Source organism: Orbicella faveolata, unplaced genomic scaffold (genome assembly GCF_042242905.1).
Source record: "Orbicella faveolata isolate gen_17 unplaced genomic scaffold, um_ofav_v1 contig_35, whole genome shotgun sequence".
NCBI classification, from domain to species: domain Eukaryota; kingdom Metazoa; phylum Cnidaria; class Anthozoa; order Scleractinia; family Merulinidae; genus Orbicella; species Orbicella faveolata.
Genome location: NW_028301564.1, coordinates 19,487,960 through 19,501,470, shown reverse-complemented (window position 1 = coordinate 19,501,470; position 13,511 = coordinate 19,487,960).

Sequence of the window (13,511 nt, the reverse complement as noted above, 5' to 3'; positions counted from 1 at the left end):
ATATCCAACAAGCGCGAATGGAATAATTGTTTTATTGAATTCGGTGCGTTTGTATGCTTGGAAATTATAGCTTAATTTTATTGGATTTTAATTTTACAAAGCGACCGGAAGTCGATGTGGCAAAAACAACAACAAGTGGGAAATCACATGACATGCGCGCCGTTTGTAAAATAGCCCTTTTCACGGTTAATTTTTCTCATTTGCATTACAATGTAATCCAACGTGGATGCGAGGCAATCTCGGGCTAATACTACAAAATAGCCCGAAATTGCCTCACATACATGCTAGATTTTATTGTGATGCAAATGAGCAAAGGTAACCGTCAAAAGGGTTATTAGTTGAATGAAAAATTTGAAAGCGAAGCAAGCGAATTTGTGAGTGAAATTACAATCAAGTAGAATTCAAGGAACGTCTATCAAATGAAGGAAATATATCCCTGGACAGAAAGTTTGAAAAGCGTTCAAGCTCGAGTCATGGAGAAGAGCCGAATAATTGTCCACTTGCACATTGCCGTTGTAATAATGCTGCGGAAAACTTTGATCGCCCTGTGACAAAGACGTTGAGCCAAAATTATCCTCGACAAGACCTCTTTCAGAATTCCCTTACTTTGAAAGCCTTGGCATTTCGAGATGTATGTGTGGAGCTCATTGTTGGCCAGATTCAGAGTCAGGGACAGAAACTATCTCAGCGTCAGGTTCATCTTCAGAATCTCCGAGGCCGCCCTGATGGTTTTTCGTGGCTGGTAAAGAACCGGGCTTACTTCGGTTCACTTCAAAACACTCAACTCCTTGAGGTGTTTTTCGCAAGGACAGAATTGTTGGCGCAGCTGTCGTCGATTCTCCCGTCCTCGTCGGCCAAAAAAGAGAGCGAGTTAAAACTCGGGTCGTCCTCTGTAACCGTGCGGGATTTTTGCTCTCGGCGGATCCGAGCTCGCTCTAGTCGAACAGTTTCCTCATCTGCTCATTGGAAATTGGTTTCTTATGGACAACACCGGCAATTATGCCTGTTTTCCTGAGGCCTTTTACAAATGCTCTAATAATTTATTTGCCTGGTCAGAGAAAATGGAAAACGGTTTGTTGTGCGGCGGCGTTCGAAGAAAATGATCAATGGCGGCTCTAAGGGGTTTCGCAATACGTGCCATCTTTCTTCCTCGCGGACGTGTAAAAACATTTCAAACAAACATTCAGTTCTACCTTTGACGTTTCTTATATCGGTTTCGAAATTTGGTGCCACCAGGACTAACAAGCCATTTTGTTAAGGTAAACATTGTTTTTGTTATATAATCTTCATGAATGTGACGGTCATATTTTAATTTTGCAACTTTTAAAGGAAACTTAACGTGCACGTACCATTAAATAAGCTAATCTCGAACTTTGTGGCTTTTTTGTTGTTACTGGGACGGCATTGTCCATAATTTTCTGTATTTCTTCGGTAGATAGCTCACCGAATCTGCTTTTTTTCATTTTTTTGTCGACGAAACTTGGCTTCCAGCGAAAAAGTTTATGCCGAGAGACATTTACCGCATTCATTTCCATATAAGGTCAAACGTAAGTATACTGGCTGGTAACCGAGATCCAGCGAACCAATCAGAAAGCTAGAATTGCATTATCCGAGGTTAAGAATTTAATAATGTATGATATCTTCCCTTACAGTTTATGCCGTCTAAGAAAATCCACTTGTTATAATTGATATTTACAGCTGGTCTATCGAGGAGATGCATATATTCACGACCGAAACTACTAAGTGTGGTTACTGTACCTCAAGGCCGAGGCCGCTTCAGGACTTGAATACAGGTAAACCCCGTTTTTTCCTTTGTACTTGTAGCGATACACGTCTTTGCTGACAAAAGGAGACTCCAAATTTGCGACTGAAATGTCCGCCTCTCTGATGAAAGGAGCCACATCTCTGAACGAGTCGTTATACGAGTGGTAATTATGTTCTACGTAATACTTCACAGGACCAGAGAAAGAAATGTCACCAACGAACAGCAAGGTGACTTGCTCTGAAAGAAAAGAAATGGCAAAACCTCACTTTTTTCATTTTACTGATTTCGTGTGTTTTGATTACCCAGCTGACTTTTCTCGTACAATATGGTTAAAATAAAAATACGGATAGAAATAAGAACAAAATAAGAACAAAAATAATCCGCCACAGGGACTCAGTAGAAGACAGGACAGAAACGGCACAAAAAGAGAACACGGAATTACAACTGCAAAATAGATACTGTACATTAACATAACTCTACCTCCTCGAACAGTGACTGTTAAGAAGGACAAAGCCAGGATGTGCCCAGCGAAAATCATTATTAGATGGCACTAATGGCTGAATTACTTGGCTCCAAAAAACTAAAATGATCGGATGCAATGCCATGCAGGTGATATTTTTCACGGCCAAGTCAATGAAAGGGATAGTTTTTCCGCCCCCTACGCCACCGCCACATACGGTCACCAAAACATAACCCGTAAGACATTCAGATTTCACTGCCCTTTGTTGTCTGATTATTTGTCAAAACTGTCCCAGACTGGAAATGTTTCAAACAACATATGAAAAACTAGGGCGTTTGCGGTGCTTCAGGGCGGGTTTTCGTATCGTTGATGGCGATCGCTGCGGAAGAAGTTAAGCGATTCATATCATAGCCATTCTCCATACAGACCATCGCCACGTTATGATCGTAGCGATCATTAAACTCGTACGGAAATCAGCTTGTATAGAGACTATGCATTATAAATATGTGTGGTTTCCACGACAGAAATTTGTAAAATGGGGTAAGTTCTGTGAAATAAATATTCTCTGTTTTGTAATTTAATCGGCGAAAACTGTCATAAATTGTTGTCAACGAATGGACTTCAATTGAAAGCTATAAGGGACCACTTTTTCCATTCTTAAAGTCAGAATTTAAGAAAATAATTCTTCTTCACTTACGCCTAACAACCTCACACAGTTTGCAAACTAGTAACAATAACAATAATAAATCGATTCATTAAAATTCGCGTCCAAGTCATTTCCAAACTATTTGTCAAGGGACAGGGCGATCGGTTGTTTGCTACTATAGTTTTTAACAAGAAATAATATATAGATTTAGCCAAGTCTAAAAGCGGAGCTCCTGGGCTGGGTTGTTCAAAGCCCGATTAAGCTAACCCAGGATGAGCGAGAGTTTTGATTTGAGGTTTGGAAATTTGGGGTGAGGTTTTCTGTATATTGTTTGCCCTTCTGTTTTGAGTTTGAATAATCTCAAAATACACAAAACAAAAGCATGAAAAATATTTGAACAAATGAAACATTTACACCTTGGTTAACATTTAATCCTGGGTTAGCGTTAACCGGCTTCCGAACAACCCAGCACTGTTTACAACAAGTTAACCTGACAAGAACCTCGCGGCGATCCAATCGAAAACCAGCACTTGGACATTAGTCAACTTCAAAAAAAAACCGTGAACGTAACGAGCTCTAAACTTGAGCCCTCAATATGTTTGTTAAAAGTTTGTTAAACGCCAAAGTTTTCTTAAAGAGTTGAATATCATTAGATGGTATTCCAATCTACATGTTATGATTCAAATGTACTAAACATTATTAAATAACTTCGGCCCAGTTGAATCTGATTGCTATTGCGATTGTTCAAGATCTTAAGGATGTTCGCGCTCATTGTTACTGCGCATCCTTTCTGCGCACAAAATTCCTGTCCATGGTCACCGATGTCATACATCAAACGCGCGCACTAAGGAATAGATATAAGCGCGTATGGGGCTTGGCACCGGGAGCGCTAACTTCGCCTGCAATTTAATCTCTTGGATGCCCGTTGAACCCCATTTTTCTTTCCGTAGATCAATTCTTTTCCCGATTTTATCCATTTTTACAAAACAACAAGAAAAGTCAATTCGTGAGAAGTTATAATTATTTTACTTTTTCTGCTCTTGTGTGAGTGGAGTTTTCTTGGAATGTGGCCGGACAAGGCTAATATTTCCTATTCGACCTCAAGCAAAGGCATTAGCTCCAAAAGTAAACTTAATATACTTAGTTGTGTTTAATTGAGTACGTTTACCTGATCTAAAATTCACTAATGGAGCTCTTTTTAAGTCTGATAGTTGTAAGCTAACTTCGTCTTAAAAGTAACAAAACCTCTGAAACGCATGGTCTTTAACGAGCATGCTAACCCCATAGTTTTGTTTTTGTTTTTGTTTTCTTTTTTTTTTTTGGCAAAAGTTGACCTTTACCTTAGTTCGTGACTAGTTAAAAAAGATATATTCGTTGAAACATTTTGAGCGCGAACCACCTTAAGCTGGCATGTACGGGCGTACGTTGATATAGGTGCCGATTTGTGAAACCGGTACAGTCCATTTTGCTCAGACTACATTTGAATAATATGCCAGACATTGTCCATTTACGATCTTCGGTTCTTGTTACATAGTCTTGAGGACTATGTCGATTATGTCGGACCGCCAAGTAAAGAGGGTGAATGTGGTGCATTCATCTGTACTGGCCGACGACTGCGGAATTTCTTGTAGAAGCTGACTGGACATCTCTCCGTATGGGTGGCATGAAGTTTAGGCTGGAATGCTCTTTGGTGTTCTTGTTTCTGACGACGTCGGGTCTTCGTACCTCGCTCGGCTAGCAAACCAAGATATTTCTTGACCATCATTCTGCTGTTAAAGCTGAACGTCTCCCCAGCGTAACTAACGACCTTCATTTCTTGCTCGGAAACCAAAGTGTAGGGATAAAAAACACCATACAGTTCTTTCAAGTGCAACTGGATTGAAGTCACCGAGTTCTCCCGCTTCAAAAATAGCATCTTCTTCATTATCGTCAATCGCCTGAGCGGCTTTTTTCCTTTCCCGTGCTCGTGAACCAGTGACTTGCACTTCGCAGCTAGTATGCTTCTCGATTTTTCAAACTCATTGTCCTTGTGTATCTTGAATGGTTATTTCTTCTGAAAATGGGAAATTGCTGCTGGCTCGTACTCTTCTCCATTTTTCCTGCGTACGTTCATAAAACATTTGGACAAAAGGTGGTCAAGCTCCGATACAGGAAGGCTTTCAATTCATTTGCCATACCGTTAGTTTCCATGTAGCGGAGAAGAGTTTTCATATCAGAAGCCGTCTTCTTATTTGTTTTTACACTTTTCTGTTTGTTTATAAAATCGTCTATGACCTCCTGACTTTCGCTGATGCCTCTTTCAATTTCTACATCAGACTTTTCCAGATCTTCAGGATAATAAAATTCGCTAGGTGAATATTCGTCTTCCTCTTCGATGTTGTAAGCTCTGCAAAATATCAATCTTTTAGGCAATTTCTTCGCGAAATCCCGACCAAGAAAGAACCAATCAGTAGGCACCGATTTACTCTAAGACTACCTTGCCATATAATAAATACTAATATCGTGATTTTTGGCTTTTTTAAAGTTAAAGTATTAGGGAATTAGTGCTTATTTAAATGTTTGCTTACTCAGTTCAGAACATCAGTCGCATAGATTTCCATAGTAAGTTCCAGATATTTACGCTATTTTCTGGTCGCCATGTATGTGTACAACGGAGGTACACCGAAATTGGCGGCTCCATATTTGGCTTTGTAAGTTTGTGCAAAATATTTCGACGAATATCTCTCACAATGCCTTGAACTTATACACTGAATGGTTTTCGAAATATTTTTCTTATTGCGTGGCAGTGCAAACGAAGAATGTATTGAATTTATTTAAAGGTCATTGTTTACAGTAAATGATTGATTAGTATTTTACTGGTGTTACGCTTTTAGGCTGGCTAAATGTATATATTTCCCTCCAAATCACCTGGCAGGCCGTTAAAGGTCGTCAGTAAAGAATTGGCAATTACAGAGAATTTGAACTATTAGGAGTTTCCACTAAATTCCATTCGTTGAAAACAAGCATAATGTAAGTACCATGAAGATGTCAAGCAATAGAATATTCTTTTAATATTTAATCTCTCATTGCTAATTTCTGTCGAGGAAACGACAAGTACTTAGAGTGAATTGCTTGAGTAAGAACAGAAAGCATTATTACATTGTACGTAACCACGTACGCACCTGACCACTGATACTAACTCACATTCTAATTTCGCCCAGAGGTCTCGATTCTTGGTGTAAACAAAAAAGATCGCTGCCTCAAAGACGAGATTTAAAAAACAAACAAACAAACAAAAAATCGCAGCGGGTGTCCATACGCATATGCACAAACACATCTGGTATATCAAAAGTGATTTCCTTGAATTATCTTGATTTATTAAAAAAGAAAACAAACTCTTCCACTGCCACTGCCACTGCCACCACTACTACCACTGCCGCAACCACTGCTGCTGTCTCTGCCGCTGCGACTATCGCTGCCGCTGGAACGGCCGCTGCTATTACCACTGTAACCGCCACTGCCACTGCCAGTGCCACCACCACCACTACTACCACCAGCACAGCCATCACCTCCACCAAAACTTAAAATATCGATGCCACCAACAACGACGCTGCCAATGCCACTGCCACAGTCACAGCCACAGCCACCAACACCGCCACCACCACTGCCACTAACACTTAAAATGTCAATGCCGCAAAAACTGATACTGCCACTGCCACTGGCACTAGCATTGGCACTGGCACTACCACTGGCACTACCAATGCCACCAACACCGCCACCACCACTGCCCCCACCACTTCCACTAACACTAACACTTAAAATGCCACAAACACTAATACTTCCACGGCCACTGCCACTGCCACCACCAGTGCCACCGACACTGCCACTGCCACTGTCACTAATACCACCATCGCCACCACCAACACCTCCACCACTGCCACTAACACTTAATATCTCAATGCCACCAACACTGATATTGCCACTGCCACTTCCTCTACCCTTTCCCCTACCACTTCCACTTTCATTGTCACTGTCACTTTCACCACCAACACCACCCCCACCACTGCCTCCTCCACTTCCACTGCCCCTGCCACTGCCGCTAACACTTAAAATGCCACCAACACTAATACTGCCAAGGCCACTGCCACTGCCACCACCAGTGCCACCGACACTGCCACTGCCACTGTCACTGCCACTGCCACTGTCACTGATACCACCATCGCCACCACCACCACCTCCACCACTGCCACTAACATCTAATATCTTAATGCCACCAACACTGATACTGCCACCGCCACTTCCTCTACCCTTTCCCCTGCCACTTCCACTTTCATTGTCACTGTCACTTTCACCACCAACACCACCCCCACCACTGCCTCCTCCACTTCCACTGCCCCTGCCACTGCCGCTAACACTTAAAATGCCACCAACACTAATACTGCCAAGACCACTGCCACCGCCACCGCCACCGCCAACGACACTGCCACTGCCACTGTCACTATCACTGTCACTGTCACTGTCATTGCCACTGTCACTGTCACTAATACCACCATCACTACCACCACCACCTCCACCACTGCCACTGACACTTAATATTTCAATGCCACCAACACTGATACTGCCACTGCCACTTCCTCTACCTTTGCCCCTGCCACTTCCACTTTCACTGTCACTGTGACCACCACCAACACTGCCCCCACCACTGCCCCTGCCACTGCAACTAACACTTAAAATGCCACCAACACTTATACTGCCACTGCCAACACCACAGCCACCGCCACTGCCCCCAAAACTGCCACCGTCATCGTCACGGCCACTACCAATAACAACGCCACTGCCACTGCCACGGCCACTGCCACCAACACTTAAACTGACACTGCCACTGCCAACACCACCGCCACCGCCACTGCCCCCACCACTGCCACCGTCATCGTCACCGCCACTGCCAATACCAATGCCACTGACACTACCACGGCCACTGCAACTAACACTTAAAAGGCAACCTACACTAATACCGCCCATGCCACTGCCACTGTCACCGCCAGCAGCACTGCCACTGCCACTGCCATCCCGACTGCAACCATCACGGTCGCTAGCACTTAGAATGTAACCGTCAATGCCACCAACACTGATACTGCCACCTCCACTGCCACTTCCACTGACACTGCCACTGTCACCACCACCGCCACTGCCCCCACCACCACCCCTGCCACTTCCACTGCCTCTGCCACTGCCACTAAGAGTTAAAATGCTATCAACAGTGATACTGCTACTGCCATTGCCATTGCCATTGCCATTGCCCTTGCCATTGCCATTGCCATTGCCCTTGCCATTGCCATTGCGATTGCCACTACCACTACCACTACAACAACCACTGCCACTGTCACTGCCTCTGCCACTGCCACTGCCACTGCTACTACCATCGCTACCACCACTGCAACCACCACCTCCACCACCACCAACACTGATACCGCCACTTCCACCACCATTGCTACTTCCACTTCCACTGCCACTTCCAATCCTACTGCCACTGTCACTGTCAATGCCACCAACACTGATACTGCTTCTGCCAATGCCACTGCCACCGGTACTACCCACAACATCATCACCATCACCACCACCACCACCACCACCACCACCACCACCACCACCACCAGTTCCACTTCCACCGCCACTGCCACTGCCACTGAAAATGACACGGCCAGTGCTACCAACACTGATACTGCCACCACCAGTACCACTGCCACTGCAACTTCCACTTCCACTGCCACTGTCACTGTTGCTGTCGCTGTCACTGCCACCACCAGTGTCACTGCTGCTGTCACGGCCACAGTCAGCAGCGCCGGCACTGCCACTGCCATTGCTATTGTAGGGCACGAGTAACTTCTAAAGAAACAATGAAAACAGGTAATTAATGAACCATCAGTAGTAAATATATGTATGATATATTGAAACATCCAAAGGATCGTGATTTCTAACACTGCTCCTTTTAGATTTGCGATTCATTCCCTTTGGTGAAGAGTCTCGGTGGATAAACGACATTTTTTTTACTGTGTACAAGGTACAAGTTAGTGACGCAGAAGGTAACACGTTACATGTACTTAATTAAGAGTATTTATTTGTAATTCACGTTACTCAGATATAATAAGGTGGGTCCGATGCGAGTTAAAATTTTAAGCCTTTTACAAGTCTATGATAATGAATATCTTTCCGTCACTCACCTAATCAGAATACGCTCACCATAAAATGACTAGTTAGACATTCAATGGGTATTTAAATGTCACATGATAGTTTACAATAAAACCGCTTCACCCCCCCCCCCCCCCCCCCACCCCGAAAGGCTCTGGGTAGACAACATTGCAAAATCCAGGACTTCAGAGGGTATTACAACAGCGCACTGTTGTCCGCGAATAGGGAGCTTAAACAATGACGACATTGACGCCAGGGAGGAAGCCCAGCAGAAAAACAAAGATTTATATTTTACCCAGGAATTTCGTCACTCTCTGAACCTGTCCGGGACTCAATTCTGTATAAAAATCTGCTCAAACTAAGTATATAATGCCAGCGATCAATTCGCAACCGAATTTTGCCGTCGTGGCCTAATTTCTCTAAAACACGCAGAACTCGGTCATTTCACGTTGCTGTTTTGCAAAGGGGGGCTACGAAATGGACGAAGATTCATAATGCACATGCATAACTATAGGTCGGTTCTACGTGGTGTCACGGCAGCCATATGGATGTTCCAAAACAATGAAGCGGTGACCATGTTGGTGTACCAAACGAATGCCGTCCGAGTTGAACTCGTCTTTTCGTAAACACTTCCTGTCTTCCAATAAATATTCATGTCTACAGGCCACGTGAGTGGAAACGCTTTATTGCTCTGTTCATGAAACCTTTTGTCTGGTGACGACGGGCACACCTGAATTCTTTTAACTTGGTAAGGCTGTTCCCGATCGTAGCGAAATTATACATACTTGTAATCTTAATAATAATAATGATAATAATAATAATAATAATAATAATAATAAGAAGAAGTAATGGTAATAGGACTGAGTAGAGTCCAATTCTGTCGGTTATCATAAGAGTGATAACAAAATCGGACGACCGCGCAGCGGGAGTCCGATTTGTTTAGCACGAATATGATTACAGACCGAATTGGACGACACGAAGTCTTATTACCAATTAATCATAAAAATTACAATTTCCGAGAAAAGAAGAATAGCCAAGTTATGAATGAAAGGGAAAATTGGCATCAAAATACCTAAACAGGAGATGTAAACATTCTAAAGCCACCGCGCCTCCTACCGGGAATTAGGCGCCAAAAACGCAAACGCAAGCGCGCGCATACACGCACGTAACTACAACATTGAATGTATTTGGTTGATTTAAACTACAACTTTGAATGTGATTGGCTTATTGAACTGTCCGATAGCAAACTGTCCAATAACGAAATGTCCAATAACAAACTGTCCGATGACAACTTGGCAAGTGAACTAGTGGAAAATAGGTGTTATTTAAACCAAGCACAATCGAGGACATTGTAATTTTTTTATGATTAGAATAATGATGATGATGATGATGATGATGATGATGATGATAATAATAATAAACTTTTATTGAGGGTAGCACGCAACAGTGATAACTGAAAAACCAATGGCCCTTATATAAACATTTACAGAATAAAAAAGATGACTTGTTAAGAGGCTGTCTCTGTAAAAACCGACCACTGATTTTACTTCGAAAATTCGATTTTTCTCATTAGCTGGGATTTCGAAGCCCTTACCTAGTCAATCACTAAAATGAGTTTTATTTGATTAAAAATTCGCATTGAACTTTTCTACGATTGACTGAAGTTCGGTCCGCTCGACACAAGTTGCATGGCTGCCGAAACTGAAAAAATAGCACATATTGCCGGCGCTGTAAAAAAATTACTATTCGCTCAAAAGTCCCAATTCTTTTTTTCAACTATAGATATATCATAGCAGTTTGTTTAGCCATGTTGCAATTATAATTCAATGTTGTTCCTTCAACGCTTAAAAGAGGATTTTCTACCCGTTAAATCGAGTTTTGAACCAAACACAAAAATAACTCTACTTTGAAGGCACGTTTTAAAAATGTGACACCTGTTTGAAACTGCTGAACTACATCAATAGAAATTATAAATGGCCCTTAATTTAAAACAATAATAAAATTTGTCTGCTCACTAAGTCAGTTTTCAAAACTAACGACCGCTCAAAGTTCACGAAATTTTGAAAATATTCCAGTGAGTAACTAACATACTCGCCTTCGTAAAGTGCTCCGATAAATTCACGTAAATCTCTTACCTGGCTTCAAGATTTAAGTATGTGATACTCACGGGAACTAGAATACCTGTTGTAAACACCAAAAGGCCGTGGCATTTATCAATCCTTCCTTGGATCCCCGGATCACTGTTTGCTGTTCATACATGTAGGTGTACCGAGAGTTGTCCAAAAGAGTGCTTCTACAAACCTTACAAGAGGACTCTACATGATTAAACCGGCTTCGAGGAAAACAATGGTCAGTAATACAAAGAACATCGAAGTATGTGACCGTCACGCTCGACACAGATGAGAACGTATAAATGCACCTTGCATACAAACCTACCGCTGGAAGGAAAAGCCGGCAGTTTTAATGCTACCTAGGTTTCAAGGATCGCTACAAAGGACGAAAACTTTAATCTTTAAAAAAGAATTGGGACTTTTGAGCGAATTGTATTTTTTTTACAGCGCCGGCAGTATTTGCTATTTTTTCAGTTTCGGCAGCCATGCAACTTGTGTCGAGCGGACCGAACTTCAATCAATCCTAGAAAAGTTCAATTAGAATTTTTAATCAAATAAAACTTATTTTAGTGATTGACTAGGTAAGGGCTTCGAAATCCCAGCTTATGAGAAAAATCGAATTTTCCAGGTACAATCAGTGGCCGGTTTTTACAGAGACAGCCTATTAAAAATTAAAAATTAAGAAACTGATTCTCAAATATGCAACGATTATATAAAAAAACTGAGATATTAAAAAGCAAAGCATTGGATCAAGTCTAACAATTAAAATACGAAAATTGAAAAATTAAAAATTTACATGATAAAATGGCCCAATTCCTTATATTTGTCCATAAAATGTTCAAAAATGGATTTTTTTAACGATCATAGAATGTTTTCTATAGTACTGTTATGGCAAAGATCGTAGCGATTATTTAACAATTATTCGCCAAAGGCTCAGTAAACATTGGTGAATATTCACCAAGACAAAGTAGAGGTGAATATTCGCCAATGTTTACTGAGCCTGAGGCGAATAATTGTTTTAGTATAATTTTCAGAGGTGAATATCAAGGACTAGAAAATAAAGGACTAAAACATAAAAACACAGACGCAATTGTTCGTGCGCCTACGCGTATGCAGCCGTAGTTTTAATGATAAGCTTACATGTACTTCGATACTCAATCAATTTAATCATCGAGTTCGGCACTAAAACAAACAAGTGAAACACTACGAAAAACAAATTGATCCGGTACCTTTGTTTTATCGTTATTGACTTCATTCACAGTTGTCATCATCACCTAAAAATGAGTCGCTTTAGTTTGAAGAAAAATAAATTTCGGTCGATCGATCTGACCTGCTGGCGACCGACGCAACTGCTGCGTTCACGATTCTTAAAAGCCTTGAATGCGAGTTCTTGAAAAGATTTTTGGTCCAAGGGCGACAGTAGTCATTTTGAAAATTCTCCATCCTTTCGATTAAATATCCTGTACTTGGAGTGATGTCTTTCGAATAAATGAAAACTTCATTCAGCAACTTTCCGCCATGTTAACTTGCCGAGTTGGCAATTAAAAGATGGCGAGCTTAGTAACGAAGCTCTAGCGAGGTGAATATAGCGTCATATGATGAGCTTTTCGACCAATCAGAATGTTCAATTCTTATATTCATCCCTGGAAATTATACTAAATCCGGATTTGTTGAAGACGGGATGATGCCCTTGTTTCATATGATTTCAGGCCATTTCCTACATTTTTTTATTTTGTTTTTTCGCAAGACATTGAATTTAAAACAAAAATGCCAAAAAATCAAAAGGAATATTGATCTAAGAGGCCCGGTACCCCAGCATCATTGTCGTGGAGCCTGGAAACCACAGGATTAACATGGAGACGGTGAGAAAGTGGAACTGGCGTTTTATTAACGGGATCATTTTCGTGCCATTATATAAGAAGTAATATTAAAGTAGTAATTACTCGTACAACAAACTTGCTGTCGTATTTTTTTTTTTCTGTAGCACTGTTTATTTCTCAAATTGAAGGTATAAAATGCATTCATTACCTTCCTCGTAATGATTAATTTTTTGTAAAATGCTGAACATTTACATCCATCGAACGGCGTTAAACGGAGCAAGTGGGAAAGCGGCTAAAATCGAACCTGATAATATCAGGGAGCTTATGCAAACCACGGCGAAAAAGGCAACGAAAACGTCGCCAAACTGAGCAGAAAAATGGCTATATACGTGCGTTCTAAGTAACTGTACATTTCGTAGCCGTCCTTTGCAAAACAACAACGTGAAATGAACAACAGTGTATTTTTGGAGAATGTAGCAGGGAAGATCGGGATAGATTGAGTTTGTCATTTGAAATGAAGGACTTACGCATTTACCCTGAA